The sequence below is a fragment of the Podarcis pityusensis genome, assembly GCF_964106645.2.
Source record: "Podarcis pityusensis genome assembly, chromosome: 6".
Taxonomy (NCBI): Eukaryota; Metazoa; Chordata; class Lepidosauria; order Squamata; family Lacertidae; genus Podarcis; species Podarcis pityusensis.
The window spans coordinates 71,406,371-71,421,416 of record NC_138030.1 but is presented as its reverse complement, the minus strand read 5'-3'; the positions used below and the strand labels follow the sequence as shown (position 1 = coordinate 71,421,416).

Genomic DNA, 15,046 nt, shown 5'->3' with positions numbered 1-15,046 from the left:
AAGCCAGGTGAGTCTGATCACAGTCTGGATGGATGACTGCTGTGGAACCATGTGTAGGCTACCATCATGGGTTCCATGATGGGAGTAAATAAGTAAATACAAGTGCTTAACCTTATACTTAAGTTGATATTTTCTGGATAACACAGTTGGTTAAAGCAGGGTGCTGATAATCTTACTCGGCTACGAGTGATCACCAAAGGAGAAGAAGGAGAAGAAGACAGCCTAGATGTGTAGCAGTTGAGTTTCCACTGAGCTGAGTTTCATTGGTCATTAGGAAAGAAAATGTATGTAGCACCTAATCACAGGCATGGCTACATGATGTGGAGTCTGAATTCAGATGCTATCTAGCATCCAAATGCAAAGTATTCAAACACAGAAGAAAATATAATGTTGTGTAGCTTATTTGTTTGTTTGCTTACATTTATGAATTGCTTCCTATGAAACATCTCCAAACAATTTTGCAATAAGAAACCCCAGCAAATTCTCCTTCAGGCGTTCAGGTTCCAGACCATTCCTACTGTGTGGGGGGGGGGGGGAGGACTTGCTGCATCACCACATCACAAGACAACTCTTTCTCGTTGTGCTTGGTGATCATTGGTTCCATTAGCAGTTAGCCAAAAATGAGTATCATCAGGATGTGGGGTTGTTGGGTACAATGGATGAGCTTCCTATAGCTCCCTGCACTAGTATCCCTGCAAATGCAATATTTTGTTAGGAAAGTCTCAAGATCAAGCTATAAATAAGTGAGATGTTGACTTGGAAGAGGTTTTTAGAACTCCCTCCCCTAATTTGAAACACATGTGGCAAATATTCAGTATCAGCACTACTTAATATGTTCACAGACCCAGGACTTCTTCTTTTTTTTCATGGAATTGATTTCCCCAGTTCCCCAAAGAGTTCACAAACCTAACGTTATAATTTAGGCTCTATTATTTGGAGTGGTTTCCCTTTTGTGCCAGAACAGGAAGCCAGTCTGGTGGTCAAATTGCTAAATGCAACGTGATAGTCCCCATCTTTTGTTAGAATTGACCGCGGTTATTTGTTACGATTTTGTGTGATGCCGGCATTGTAGCAGGCGGAGGGCTGTGATTCTGAGCATGTTTCGTAAGCGAAACGAAATCAAGAAATAACTTCTGGTCAAATGTGCTTAAAAGTGTCTAACTTGCTTGCATTCTCGGTGAGCTTTGTAATGGGGCATAGCTCAGGAGCAGAGCACAGGAACGAAATCCCTGCACACACCACAATAACCAGACGGGGCACAAGAGGACTGGGGAAACTTATTTATTTAATTTACTTACAATAATATCCACAACATTAACGTGCATGGGGGCTTTAGTTTCTACCATTCTGGGGACATCTGACATAGATAGGATGAGCCTAACCCAGCACTCAGTTGGCAAAAGGCATATCCTAAACAACTTAGCACCAGGCTGCTGAAAGGAAGACCTTGCCTCCATACATCTCTGCTAGGCAACTACATAACTCAGATGGAGCACTGCTTAGACTACTGCACACACCCCAGAGGTGTGCTTCGTATGTCCTAGAAATTGAGCTTTTAGTGTTGCAGCTCCAGCCCTCTGGAATTAGTTGTTTGTTTCTTATTTTTACTAGTCTTATTCTTATTTATTAGTTGCGTTTTTGCACTTGGGTGTCCCAGACTGACTGAAAGAATGAAAAAAGAAAGAACAAAAACATATAAAAGATATTAAAAGGAACAAGTCCTACCCACCCCACTTAAAGGATGGGCACAACAAAGGCCACTGACATATCTAGCCACCCTCCCAATTAAAAAGCCTGGGTTATTAAGAATGTTTTTGCCTGGCATCTAAAAGCAGGCAGTGATAGGAGAATGCAGGGAATTTTGATAGGTGGGCTTTGCACCTGCCTTGAGTGTTTTCGGCTGGCTGAAGTGTGCCTTTGAACCCTGATAATGTATGTTTGTTTGTTTGTTTGCTTGCTTGCTTGCTTGGGTGGAGGGTGGAGAGGTATGTGTGTGCAAAGGTAGCATTGACATCAGTTGTTCTATCCAGTTTTGCCTGTGGCCCCACCCATCAGTGCCCACAAGGAAATGTGGCTCTCAAACTGGAAAGGGTTCCCTAGCCTTGCCTCTCAGAAGCATCATTTTGGTGCCTTAGAGATGATGTACATTTTAAGGAAGAACATGGTAGAGCCTCCTTTGGCATGTACCACTTCCAAACGTAGGTGGGAGGATTCACATGTTCAAATGCTGCCCTATGCAAAAACAAAAAATCCTTGTAGAATAAAACTAGGATACCAAGGTGATAGCCAGGCCTGGCTGAGAAATGCTGGCATTTCAGGCGAAAAAGGTTAAAACTATTCTCCCTTTTCGCAAGCATTTTTTTGGGGGGAAAGGAGAGTAGCCTACAGTCCTGCAGTCCCCAGCCTGTATTCCGGTCCCAGGAGGGGCTGTTTCAAGAGTGACAAGATTAAATAACCCATCCATCACAATTTCCTGCATTCTCCCAGTCTTCTTCTTCCATCCCACATCACAGACTCAGGGCCAAGCCCGACGTGATGGTGACAGCCACTTTTGTTTGTTCAAGTGTCTGCACAGTTGATGTTTAAAGTGGGGAAAGTGTCTAATTTTAACATCAAAAGGGGTGCAGAGATGAAAGGAGAAGAGCGCTCCTTGCAGGCTGTCACCCCCCAGCACTCATCTCTCAGCCTGTCTCGCTTCCAGTAATGGAGTCTGGCTGATGGGGAGGGAGGTAGTGCAGGTGAGGATGAAACAGAGGAGCTCCCTTTAATGATGAAATTGGGCATTTCCACACACACATACACACACACACACACACACACACACACACACACACACACTATTCTGTGAACCTCCACATGAACAGACAGTCATATGGGTCCAACCAGCATCCTTCTCCATTCCATCATCCTCTTTCCTGCAGTCAGATGCTTCTAGGAAGCTCACAAACAGGACATGAAAGCAATAGCTGTCTTCTCCACTTGTTCCTCAGCGGTAGGTTCCCTCTCACTTCAGAGGCTGTACGTAGCCTCTAGCATCCTTTCCCCTCCATGAATTCATCCATTCTCTTCTCAGACCCATGCCCTTCACTACATGTGGTGTCGAGTTCCAAAGTTTAACCACGTGCCTAAATTACTTCTTTGTTGCACTTGAATCTCCCACCACTCTGCTTCACCTGATGGCCCTGGGATCTAGTATCACGAGACAAGGAGAAAAACATTTTTCTGTCCATGGGCAATGAGTGATGATTGCTACCATCACGCCGAGTTTGACCTCTGGTCTGCAGCTCTGAGCTTATCAAATGTCATTATCTTCAGGTGACCCAGGCTGAAGTTGAACAAGATGAGCTTCTCACACAATGGGGCATGAGAGGAAAGTCTGTGATTGGCAGGGACAGAGCCCTTGAAATTACAGTAAGAATTAGAGAGGCCCACTGCATTTTTGCCTCATGCCTTGCCAGCCTTGGAGACCCCAAACATAGTACTATTTCAAGATACAATAGACCAACAAGCCTAAGGGACAAACTGAGCTCTACGTTAAGCAAATCCCAAGTAGGCCTCTGACCTGAAGATCCAAGTATATGATTCCCTCCAGAAGGAATTAGATCTATGCTGACACAGTGAATTCAGTTTTGAGAGTTTATTGGGTTTGAAATTCATGACATGTCGTATTGAGCCAGGAACTCCTGGAACACAATGGCTGCTGTTTTGTGCTGGTTATGATGGCGCTGTCATATATGTTGTGGTCTTTCAGCCAAATGTCTATTTCTGAAAAACTGGAGAAAGTCCAAACCTCCCTGTGAAGAAGACTGGGTTGAGGATTTATTAAATCTAGCGACTAATGGGAAGAAAAACATTTTTTGTCATTGAGATGCATTGGAATGTAGCCCCAGTTTTCAAGGAAATCGTTGCATGTGTGCAAGAACGACTGCTAGCGCAACAAGACTCTCCTTCTTCTCCTCCCACTGCATGTTCCTGCTCTCCCCAAATATGCTCCAGTGGGTTGGAGTAAACTCCAGAACAGATTCAGGGATCGAGCAAATGTGGGGGGAAAGAAAGAGGAATTCATTGCACTGATAGAATCTTAACCTTAGTGCTATGTTGAACACAACCCTATATTAGGGTTGCTATATTTCAAAAAGTGAAAATCTAGACACAAATGTTGTTGCGCTTTCAAGTTGTTGAGTTGTTGAGCTTTTGAGTTGTATGGCAGCCCTACCTATGTGTTCCTTAGCTTGTAGTGGAGATGTATCCAGCTAAGTTACGCCAATATTTTCCTCTTCTCTCTCCCGCTGAATAAATATTGACCATTTGTTTACAGGAAGTTTTGTAAGGGGAATAATTTGAATTATTGCATTATTGAACGAAAAGGATAACGTTAGCTATGATAATTAAAGGCAATATGAATTTAAAAAATGCAGAAGAAATTATAAAAATGGGAGATCACCAGAGGTGCTGATGGAAGTCCAAAAATATTGCATAAGAGGTGAAATTTTGTGGAATGTATGATAATTATTATGTTTTAAAATTAATAAAAATTATTTTAAAAAAGAAAAAAGAATAAATATTGACCATTTGGGGGGTTATGTGGATGGGCTTAGATTGACAGATGAGCAAAGATAAGCAGGCTCTTTATTAATGCTCTACATTTTACATAGGTTTATAACGGTATCGGTTTAGTTTGGGATCCGCCTTTATTTATGAGCTGAAATTGTTTAGTGCACTGAAATGCTGATGCAAATCTTAATGCATCTTCCTACCTGATATGGTTTATGTACAAATAGCTTCTGAGCATTTAGATTTCTTCTCATTTATTTCCACAGGCGGCTTTGGGGGATTTCTACTACGTTTTACAAAAGAGGTTCTGTGTTTGTGAATCAGGTCATCGGGTCATTGCAGGGATGGGCAGCTACCTACTGCCCACCATGCCCTTGGCACCACAGAAAAGAGTGGGGCTTGTGCAAGAACTGGACTGGAAGAAATGTAGCCACAGACCCTCAGATACCTATGGAGAAATTTCCCCTTGCCAAAGTGATAATCACCAAAGGGGAGGGAAGATTTCACCACCGTCTTCCACATTTGCTTCTCTAGGGGCATAACTAATTGCTGTCCTCATAACTTGAAGCAAGTGAATACAAACCTGGGTCAGGGCCGGCCCACCCAGAAGGCAAGGTGAGGCGACTGCCTCAGGCAGCGGGATCCCCAGGGGCGGCAGATTTGGCCTCCAAGAAATGCATCACCCAGTGTTGTTGTTGCTCCTATAGTGGAAACAATGGCTGCAGCATGTTCCTTGGATGCTGGATCTGCAGTGTCCTTGGCAGCCCTTTGCGTATTGCCTCTTGGAGACTAGGAGGTGCTGCTGATCTCCTCCACCCCCCTTGTTCCTGATGCTGATCTTCACTTACCCCTTCTTCCCTGGTTGTTGGATGGGCACCATTTTATGGTTCACCTCCGGAGTCAAAATGTCTTGGACCAACCAGGGGCTGTTGTGTATTCAGGACTGGCTCCCTCACAGTGACCTTTTGAGTGTGCAGTATGGACATTCCATGTGCATCTTGGGGGATAGAATTCAGGAGTAGCCAATATGGTGGCCTCTGGAAATTGAGGACTACAACTCCCATCAGCCCCAGCCAGCATGGCTTATGGTTGGAGGTAATGGGAGTTGTAGTCCACAGCAACAACAACAACCACGTTGGCTACCCCTGAAAGAGACGTTCACATGCTAAGATTCAGAAGCCTGTAACAGGTGCATAAGACTAGAACCATACTACCAGTTTGGTTAATTGAGAGTTCTGCCTAACCCAGTTGCTGGATTGCGTGACTTGGAAATATACTCTAGTAAGACAGCATATGATCTTAAAGAGTTAAAAAGAAAAATCCATAGGAAAATTAAAAATGTGCTTCAGTCTGTCACCCTCAGCATGAGGATGTATGGGGAAAGTGTTTCAGGGCTTGCTTCATCCTCGGATTCCGAGAAGGGTGTCTTGGCAAAGATTTCTACACACGTGTTTGTCATATCTAACTTATTAAGCAATTGAATTTAGTAATAATGACTGTAAATTAACCATCTGTCAAAGATAAGAAATGTCTGACTTAACCCTCGGGCTGCCGCAAATGCATTTGTACGATGCCCACAACATTGCAATGGTTGCCAAAAGGGAAAAATGGCAGCAGACCAAAAACTCACAGAGGAGTATGCATTCCTTTGTGCAAATCGTTGGTGGTTTCTTTTTATTCCTCTCCCCCACCCATTTTTGGCCAAACTTTAGCTGTAAGGAGCTGTTTTGTTTTGTTTTATGTTTTGGAGATTAGCTTAACGGTAAAACGGAATGTATGTTTCTGTGTGAGAAGTCTGAGAAGCACACAGAAAAGTGCCTTTCAGCCCTCCCTCCCAAACTGAAATGGTAGTTTTAAAAATGTAAACCAATATGTGGTGTGCCTTGGAAAGGGCTGCTGGAGATTTATAAAGCTATCTTCCTAAAATCCAATCGTCTTCTTTCAGCTCCTGGTTTACACAAGACTATCACATACAGGGACACGGGTGGCGCTGTGGGTTAAACCACAGAGCCTAGGACTTGCCGATCAGAAGGTCGTGGTTCGAATCCCTGCGACGGGGTGAGCTCCTGTTGCTCGGTCCCAACTCCCGCCAACTTAGCAGTTCGAAAGCACATCAAAGTGCAAGTAGATAAATAGGTACCGCCCCGACGGGAAGGTAAACGGCATTTCCGTGCGCTGCTCTGATTCGCCAAAAGCGGTTTAGTCATGCTGGCCACATGACCCGGAAGCTGTACGCCGGCTCCCTCAGCTAATAAAGCGAGATGAGTGCCGCAACCCCAGAGTCGGTCATGACTGGACCTAATGGTCAGGGGTCCCTTTACCTTTACCTATCACATACAGTCGTACCTTGGATCCCAAACGCCTTGTGAGTCAAACGTTTTGGCTCCTGAAGTCCGCAAACCCAGAAGAGACTGTTCCGGTTTGTGAATGTTCTTTGGAACCCGAACGTCCGACGTGGCTTCCACAGCTTCCGATTGGCTGCAGGAACTTTCTGCAGCCAATCAGAAGCCGTGCCTTGGTTTCTGAATGTTTTGGAAGTCAAACAGACTTCCAGAACGGATTCCTTTCGACTTCTGACGTACCACTGTATTTTTACTTCTGATATGATTATAATGCGCCCGATGGGTTACGCTTTAGGGAAGCATTGCGCTCCCTCTCCCTACTTCTTCCCTACTGGAGAACAAGTTGCCACTTCTGACTTCAGCCCAGTTAGGTATGGACAGCAGTATGAACTGTGTTAAAAACAGCTGTGTTTTCAAATCCTGGTTAATTGGGAAATCCTGGTTAGTCTTAACTACAGTAAATGCTTATATTGAAATTGACATGGTTTGGAACAGTGATGTAATACTGTGGACAACTGCATCTGCACAAACCATATATCAAGAGTGGGGGGCCATTTTAAGTCCAAGGACTTCAGGCAGTGATCTCTCACAGTCCTACCTGGAGATTCCCAGATTTGAACGTGGGACCTTCTGCGTGCAAAACAGAGGCTCTGCCATCAAGCTGTAGTGCTTTGTTCATCATGCTTTTAAGAGCTGTCTGCTTGGTCATTGACTCAACAGTACTGGTGTACAGCTTGTGTAGCACTAAAGGTAAAAGGTAAAGGACCCCTGAACATTTAAGTCCAGTCAAAGGCGACTATGGGGTTGTGGCACTCATCTCACTTTCAAACCGAGGGAGCTGGCATTTGTCCACAGACAGCTTTCCGGGTCATGTGACCAGAATGACTAAACCACTTCTGGCACAGTGGAACACCATGACAGAAACCAGAGCACATGGAAACACCGTTTATCTTCCCACCACAGTGGTACCTATTTATCTACATGTACTGGCATGGTTTTGAACTGCTAGGTTGGCAGGAGCTGGGACAGAGCAAAGGGAGCTCACCCCATTGTGGGGATTTGAACCGACGGCCTTCTGATCAGCAAACCCAAGAGGCTCAGTGGTTTAGACCACAGTGCCACCTGCACCTGCCTGTAGCACTGAGGAGCATGAAGGAACCCCCAATTTTGAATTGTGCCCAGTTTTGCAGTTTGATTGCAGCCACACAGGAAGGCAGAAAGTTCTCTGGCTTCTTCTCAGGCAGCTGGCCTTTTATTTCCTTGAAATGTAGGTGGTCACTGTGCGTCGATGGCATTTTTTCTGCTCTTCCTACATCTGGGACTTGCCTCTGACCCTCGCACCCAACCCAGGGAATAAAAATGGCTCCCATTCTGTTGGCCGCATGGCACTTTTAACTCTAAACAATCTTGGGCTGTCGCATTAGAATCTGCCAAGAGCCAAAATTGCTGAAACATCACCGGGTCTATTCAAACCAGCTCATTCCACCTTCTCGTACATTTGGGAGAATTAAGCAGCTCTCTGTGGAAATAAGCATGTCAGCAAACATGTGCATAAAATCAGAAGCAAAATGAACCTGATGCACCAATCCAGAGCTGGAAGATATTTGACAGCAAAAATGGGAGCCAATTCTATTTGCTGATCAATACATGCAATGACCTTGTGCATTTAGAACAATGCAAGCCTGCAGGAAGCAGTAGGCCCCATCTAGTGATGGAAAAGACATGATGCCTGTAGAGAGCTGAATGTACGGACATCTACTAATCAGTAGAGGTGAGCAAGGTTCAATTTGTTGTATCTTTAGTTGTGGGACTGGGGAAATGAAGGGACAGTCCAATATTAAAGGTAAAGAAAGGGACCCCTGACCATTAGGTCCAGTTGTGGCCGACTCTGGTGTTGCGGCGCTCATCTCGCTTTATTGGCCGAGGGAGCCGGCGTACAGCTTCCGGGTCATGGGGCCAGCATGACTAAGCCACTTCTGGTGAACCAGAGCAGTGCATGGAAACGCCGTTTACCTTTCCGCCGGAGCAGTACCTATTTATCTACTCGCACTTTGACGTGCTTTCAAACTGCTAGGTTGGCAGAAGCAGGGACTGAGCTCACCCCATCGCGGGGATTCGAACCTCAGACCTTCTGATCAGAAAGTCCTAGGCTCTGTGGTTTAACCCTCATCACCACCCGCATCTCTAGTCCAATATTAGTGTGTCCATATTACAGATGGGGAGTGAGGCTGAGAAGCAGAGCTATCCAGCAAGTTTGTGGCTCAGCAGAGATTGGAACTAGGCACTTCAAATTTAACATGCTCTTAATTATTAAGTCACATTAGTCCAAAACAAAAATACCTTTCACTTACTCCCTTGAGCACCCAATGAGTCTCTGTGGTTTTTATTTAATGATTTTTAGTCATGCTGCTTCCTTATTCATTCATTGAGGGAAAGAGCATCAACCAATCAGAGCCAAAACTTTTGAAAGCTAGCATTTGGGCATCCAGAAGAAGCATATTTTGCCAGCTGGAGTACTTTTTGCAAGTTTGTGACCCATGTTTCATGGCCATAGTTCCCAAAACTTGTAGTTCTTCTTGAGCTGCAATGGGTCCTATCTTCCAAACAGAAGGTCCCTTTCATCAAATCCATGTGCTGTCCTCACCACCATCTGAGAGAATTGCATATAAAGTGTCCATTATTCACAGAGTCATATTGTAGAGTTGGATGGGACCCCAAGGGTCATCTAGTCCAACCCCCTGCAATGCAGGAATCTTGACTCAAGCATCCATGACAGATGGCCATCCAACCTCTGCTTAAAAACCTCCAAGGAAGGAGAGTCCACAACCTCTTGAGAGAGACCATCCGACTGTTGAACAATGGACCCTGTCATGCTGCCCAGCTTCAGTCAAAAAGAGAACAAGCACTCCTGTATTTTAAATACATTTTTTTAAAAAATCATACGGATTCGTTTTTCTTTTCCTGTAAAGCATCATTCTAGAACAAGAATAAACACATTTCTATATCTTACACCTATCCATGATGTTGTTGTTGTTTTACCTATTGTAAGCCAATCTGAATGCATTAAAAGGTCAGGATATGTTTGGAATGAATAAATTAAAATGTCCTTAACCTTCTGCCCCCCTCTTCCACCATTGTTATATTCTAGTGTGATCAGGGAATGACCGCGATTGGACTATGCGAGCAAACTTGGTTTTCAAAGGAGCCTAATGCAGTCCCCAAGTTCACCCATTTACTTTTTCCTCTGTAAGTGAATGTTTGTTACTAAATATATGGAATAAAAGGTGAGGTGTTGTTTTTGAGGGAAATTATTGCAGTGAAAGAAAAATCTTCCATCACCTTGACTGTAGGTGAATAGGGGTCTTTGGAATACACAAAGCCTTCCTCGAACAATCTCTGCTAGTGTTCTTCTGTTCCATACATTTTAGAAACAGTTGAAGGTAAGACCAGGTGAGCAAGAATGCCATAACTGTAGAGTTTCTCCACTAAGAAACTTTTTTTAAAGTATTTGCCTACCTCCTAATTAACTATCTATGAATGTGGCTGTGAATTGGGGATGTTGTTGTTGTCCTCCATGATTCACCACCATTCACTACAAACCGTGCCTTGCTTTCTTGCTTGCTAGTTTTAAAAATGTCACTTCAGTAGGCCAAAGACTTTAAAAGGGAAGGGTTTACCCACTTTTTAGGGTTTTAAAAGAAATTACCATCTTCAGTGTGAGTGAAAATGCAGTTCGTTTCCGCTCCCCTCCTCAGTGTCGGGAACTAACAATGGAGAAAGATAGCTGATTCATGGGACAGAACGAAGAACTTCTGTGTTGTCATTTTTTATTTCCACTGCAGTTGCTTCCGAAGTTTTAAAATGCAGATTTGAGCACTTCAAATGCTGTGAAATGGACAACTTCTCCTCAGTTCCTCAGTTCTTTACAGCTACTGGAGTCTGGCTATCCCCCTTTTGGCTGTAAAAATGAAGCTATGAGATCTGATTATGCTGTGCTAAGAATGTTTTACCTTAGTTAGTGATGGACATGTTGGAAAGGAACTATACAGGAAAAAACTGTTTCTCTGTATTGCAGTAGTAAATCATAATGCTTTTGTGTTGGCTTATCCTCGTGGCTACAATATAATACAAGGAACTCATATTTCAAAATTAGCTGAAGGTTTCTTTTCTCAGACCAGCTATACTTCCTTGTTTTGCCAGCCACAGTTCCTTTGAGCAGCGATTTCTTAATGGATTCATCTATTAATTTGCAGACATCTAAGAGTATCTCTCGGGGGTTCCCCCCCCTTTCCCCCCTAATCTTGATGTTAGCAATACTTTGTGCACAAATATCCTTCTTGGATAGTCCAAAGCTGCATAAATGACTCTTTTAGCTTGATCCATCTCTTTGGATTAATCTCAGACATGTCTGTACACCGTAGGCAAACACCGCCTCGCTGAAACAGTGAGCAAAATGCTACAGGGTTGAACCAGATACACCAAAGATGGGGAAATTTATATTGGTATTGTTCAGGACTGCAGTTACGGAACTGCTTGATGTCAAAATAGCTGTGATCCATAGAAGTATAACAAATTGAAGGAGGTGCCAGTGTCCTATTTAATCAGTGAACCTCTAAAGCATTTTCAAGCTAAGTAATTTGCCTGAAGCAGCGTTGAAGAACTGGGTGACCCCCAGATGTTGTGGAACTCCCATCACCCCCTGCCAGCATGCCCAATGGTCAGGGATGATGGGAGCTGTTGTTCAGCAACATCTGGAAAGCCACAGCTTCTGCATCCATACTTTGCTGTTTTCGAAGCAGTTACGAAACTTTTAATGCTGTGCGGTAAGGGAAAGCAAGCCCTGGTTGACCTGTTAGTCTGGATGGGTCCTTCACAGCCATATTTGGCTGGGGAAACCCAGCCAGATGGGCAGGGTATAAATAAATTATATATATACATATATATATATATAGCAAATGTTTGGTAACATTTTCAGAGAAGTATATGCCCAGACGCTATGGTAAGCTATGTCTAACCAGACCAGGGCTGGATCTAGAAACATAAAAAAAAAAGTTTCAGCAAAACGCATTGTAAACCTCATAATGGGAAATCACGTTGGGGATAGATGGGACTCCACAGCGCCATATGGTATCACAGTGTTATAGCACATTTTAAACACTTTTTCTTTACTGAAGTAGCTGAGTCCCAGGCATCTCATCGCAACCCAAAGCGTTTCAGCATGAAACAGATAATGTTAGATATATTGCAGGCTGTGCTGTAGACAGCCTTTTGGCATCCACAGGGTGCAATGGTGTGACTTTGTACAGACTGACCCTGAAAGAACTGGCAGGGTGGTCCAACACATTGCCCAAGGAATGGCCCTTGAGGCCTTTCTTTGAGACCCTCAGCAACATTTGATGTCAGCCCTCATGCTGCCTTCGCAAAGCTGGATAAGGAGGCCCTGGGCTTTGGGAATGGGACATGAAGGCTCAAACAGGGTCCTAGAGTCTTCCCAAAGCCTGGTTAGCACTTCCCCAGCTTTGGGAAGGAGGAGGAGGGCCTCCTGCCAGAGTCTCATGTCTCCTTCCCCAAACCTGGTGTGTTGCTTTGTTGGCTTTCGCATGGTAGCACGAGGAATGGGGAGGGGCATCAAATTTTGCCCTACGTCCCACCCACCCAACAAGGCAGTGTGCGGCCCACAGGTTCTGTGACAAAGTACCTCTTGCGGCCTACTTTGTATGAAAGTTGCACCGCCCTGCACTAGATTTTTAAAAAAGTTCCTATGGCAGAACTTGGGTCTTCAGAACCTCAGACCAATACACAGTAAAGGTCTGACCAAAACCTAGCTCTGTCAAACTTCTTCAAGAATGGTACTCAATTCTGGTGTCCATCTCTAATGTGGAGATATTATTAATTTGAAGTGGCAGACATCGTGACTGAGGCTGGTCTAACCACCAGCTGCTAAACATGTTGCTTGAAAAGAAAGGGTGATGTTGACTTGTGCAGAAAAAAATCTGTGTATGAGAATTGAAATTTGCCATCTCCTCCTCACCCCTGCAAACCCACCCACTGGACACCATCAGAATTCTCCTCAGAAGGCTGGAATACTCTTTGGACAATATAGGGACTGCAGGAGGAGAAGGGGAAATCCCATCATGCCCACTGGTGCAATGTTAGAATTTGTCTGAAAAAAATATGGTTTTGGGGTGCTGCTCTCTTGGGGATCCTTTCTTGGTTGTCAAAAATGGCCCATAAGTACATTGCACCAATCCATCCTTAAACCCTAGAATAAGTCTCTGGGTCTGTACTTTGTGTTTCTCCTCTTCCTTATTTTAGCATCTTTACTTTTCAGACCCAAGGACTTTGTGCATTTTTGCAGTATTTCTTCTTATTAGGGCGGGGGGGGGGGAGGCCTGATAAGGGTCAAGCTAGACAAGACGCTAAATGCGTCATTACAAACCACATCTACGGTTTGTTTGTTTTTAGAAAAAGAAAAGAATATCAGCAACTGCGAGGGAGGCCAATTTTCACTTGGATTGCAGTGTACAAGGAGGGCAAGTTTAACCCCTTTCTCCCTTGTCAGAGCCCTAGCAATAATCATAGCCCAGTTTCTACCAGCTCTGGAATCAAAGCTCCCATTGCTACTGATTTGAGTGGGGTGGTTCCAACTGCAGTAAGGAAGGAAATAGCTTCCATTGGTCCTTTCCAACCAGCTGAAGTTCTGGGGTGTAAAAAAGCCCAAAAACCTAGGTGATGTCCTCCCCCTGCAATCCCCACGCCCCCCAATTTTTCTCTGGGCGCTTCAGGTGAGAGTAGGGGAAGTCCCATTAGTCAAGCAGAAGTCATTCAGCACCTGCTCTGTATGCAGAAGGTCCTATGTTCTATGTTCAATCCCTTGTATCTCCCGGTAGGCCTGAGAATGTCCCAACCAATGTAGACAATTCTGAGTTATAGAATCATAGTACTGTAGAGTTGGAAGCGACCTTGAGGCCCATCCAGTCCAACCTCCTGCAATGCAGGTAAATGCAGTTGTCCTGTAGGGGAAAACCTGCAACCTTGGCATCATCAGCACCACGCTGTAGCCAACTGAGCTAAGTTAGATGGACCTGTGCCCCAGAAGAGTATAATGCTCTTTCCTATGTTCCTATTGGATAAAAAGGTAAAGGAACCCGACCGTTAGGTCCAGTTGTGGACGACTCTGGGGTTGCGGCGCTCATCTCGCTTTACTGGCTGAGGGAGCCGGCGTACAGCTTCCGGGTCATGTGGCCAGCATGACTAAGCCACTTCTGGTGAACCAGAGCAGCGCACGGAAATGCCGTTTACCTTCCCACCAGAGCAGTACCTATTTATCTACTTGCACTTTGACGTGCTTTCGAACTGCTAGGTTGGCAGGAACTGGGACCGAGCAACGGGAGCTCACCCCGTCGCAGGGATTCAAACCGCCAACCTTCTGATCGGCAAGCCCTAAGCTCTGTGGTTTAGACCACAGCGCCATCCCTCCAAATGAATAATTTGAAGGAATCCTATTATTTTAAACACACACACACAGCGCCAGATGTGATTTGTGATGTGTTTCACATCATGCCCACTTTGGCCCTAATAAAGTAAGCTTAAGAGCTGAGCAGGGATTTGGACATCCAGTGGCCAAAGCCTTTGTGCTGTCCCAATGGGGACCACATTAGACACAATGTACACCCAGCTATCCCCATTCAACCTTTAAAAGGAAAAGGAAAGGGGGGAAGGCACAAATATTTATGCTCTTTCTCGTTTTTGCTGAGAGTAAATGATCAAAATGCTGTTTTAAATGAGACCATGGAGGCCCCTGGGAAACATCATTTTAACTGTGCCAAGGATGCCTCTCTTTTTTTTTCCTTCTGCATTTCTTTATTAATAAAACCCACATTTTGTTTGCAAAACAAAACAGATTGGTCCAGTGGCACAAAACAATAATGCGGTGAAGGCGCTAGTTCATTAAACTGGAATACAGGGATTGGGTTACTAATTTGATGCTTTTAATTTCATGTTATAAATTACGTCCTTTCAGAAGGTAGGAGAAAAAATATTTCCCGTGACAATGGCTACCTACAGACAGGAAGGTTATATATTACCCTGGAGAAATGAAAAGTTGAGGGAGTTGCGGGAGATTAGGCCTGCCGCTCAGATGGTTCCTC

At 44.4% G+C, this 15,046-nt stretch overlaps 1 protein-coding gene across 4 annotated transcripts in view; it reads left to right on the top strand.

The window, feature by feature from the left end:
• LOC308478754 (uncharacterized protein) overlaps nt 1-15,046 on the top strand; it is a 275,098-nt gene that overhangs the window by 35,270 nt on the left and 224,782 nt on the right. The window lies entirely within an intron of this gene.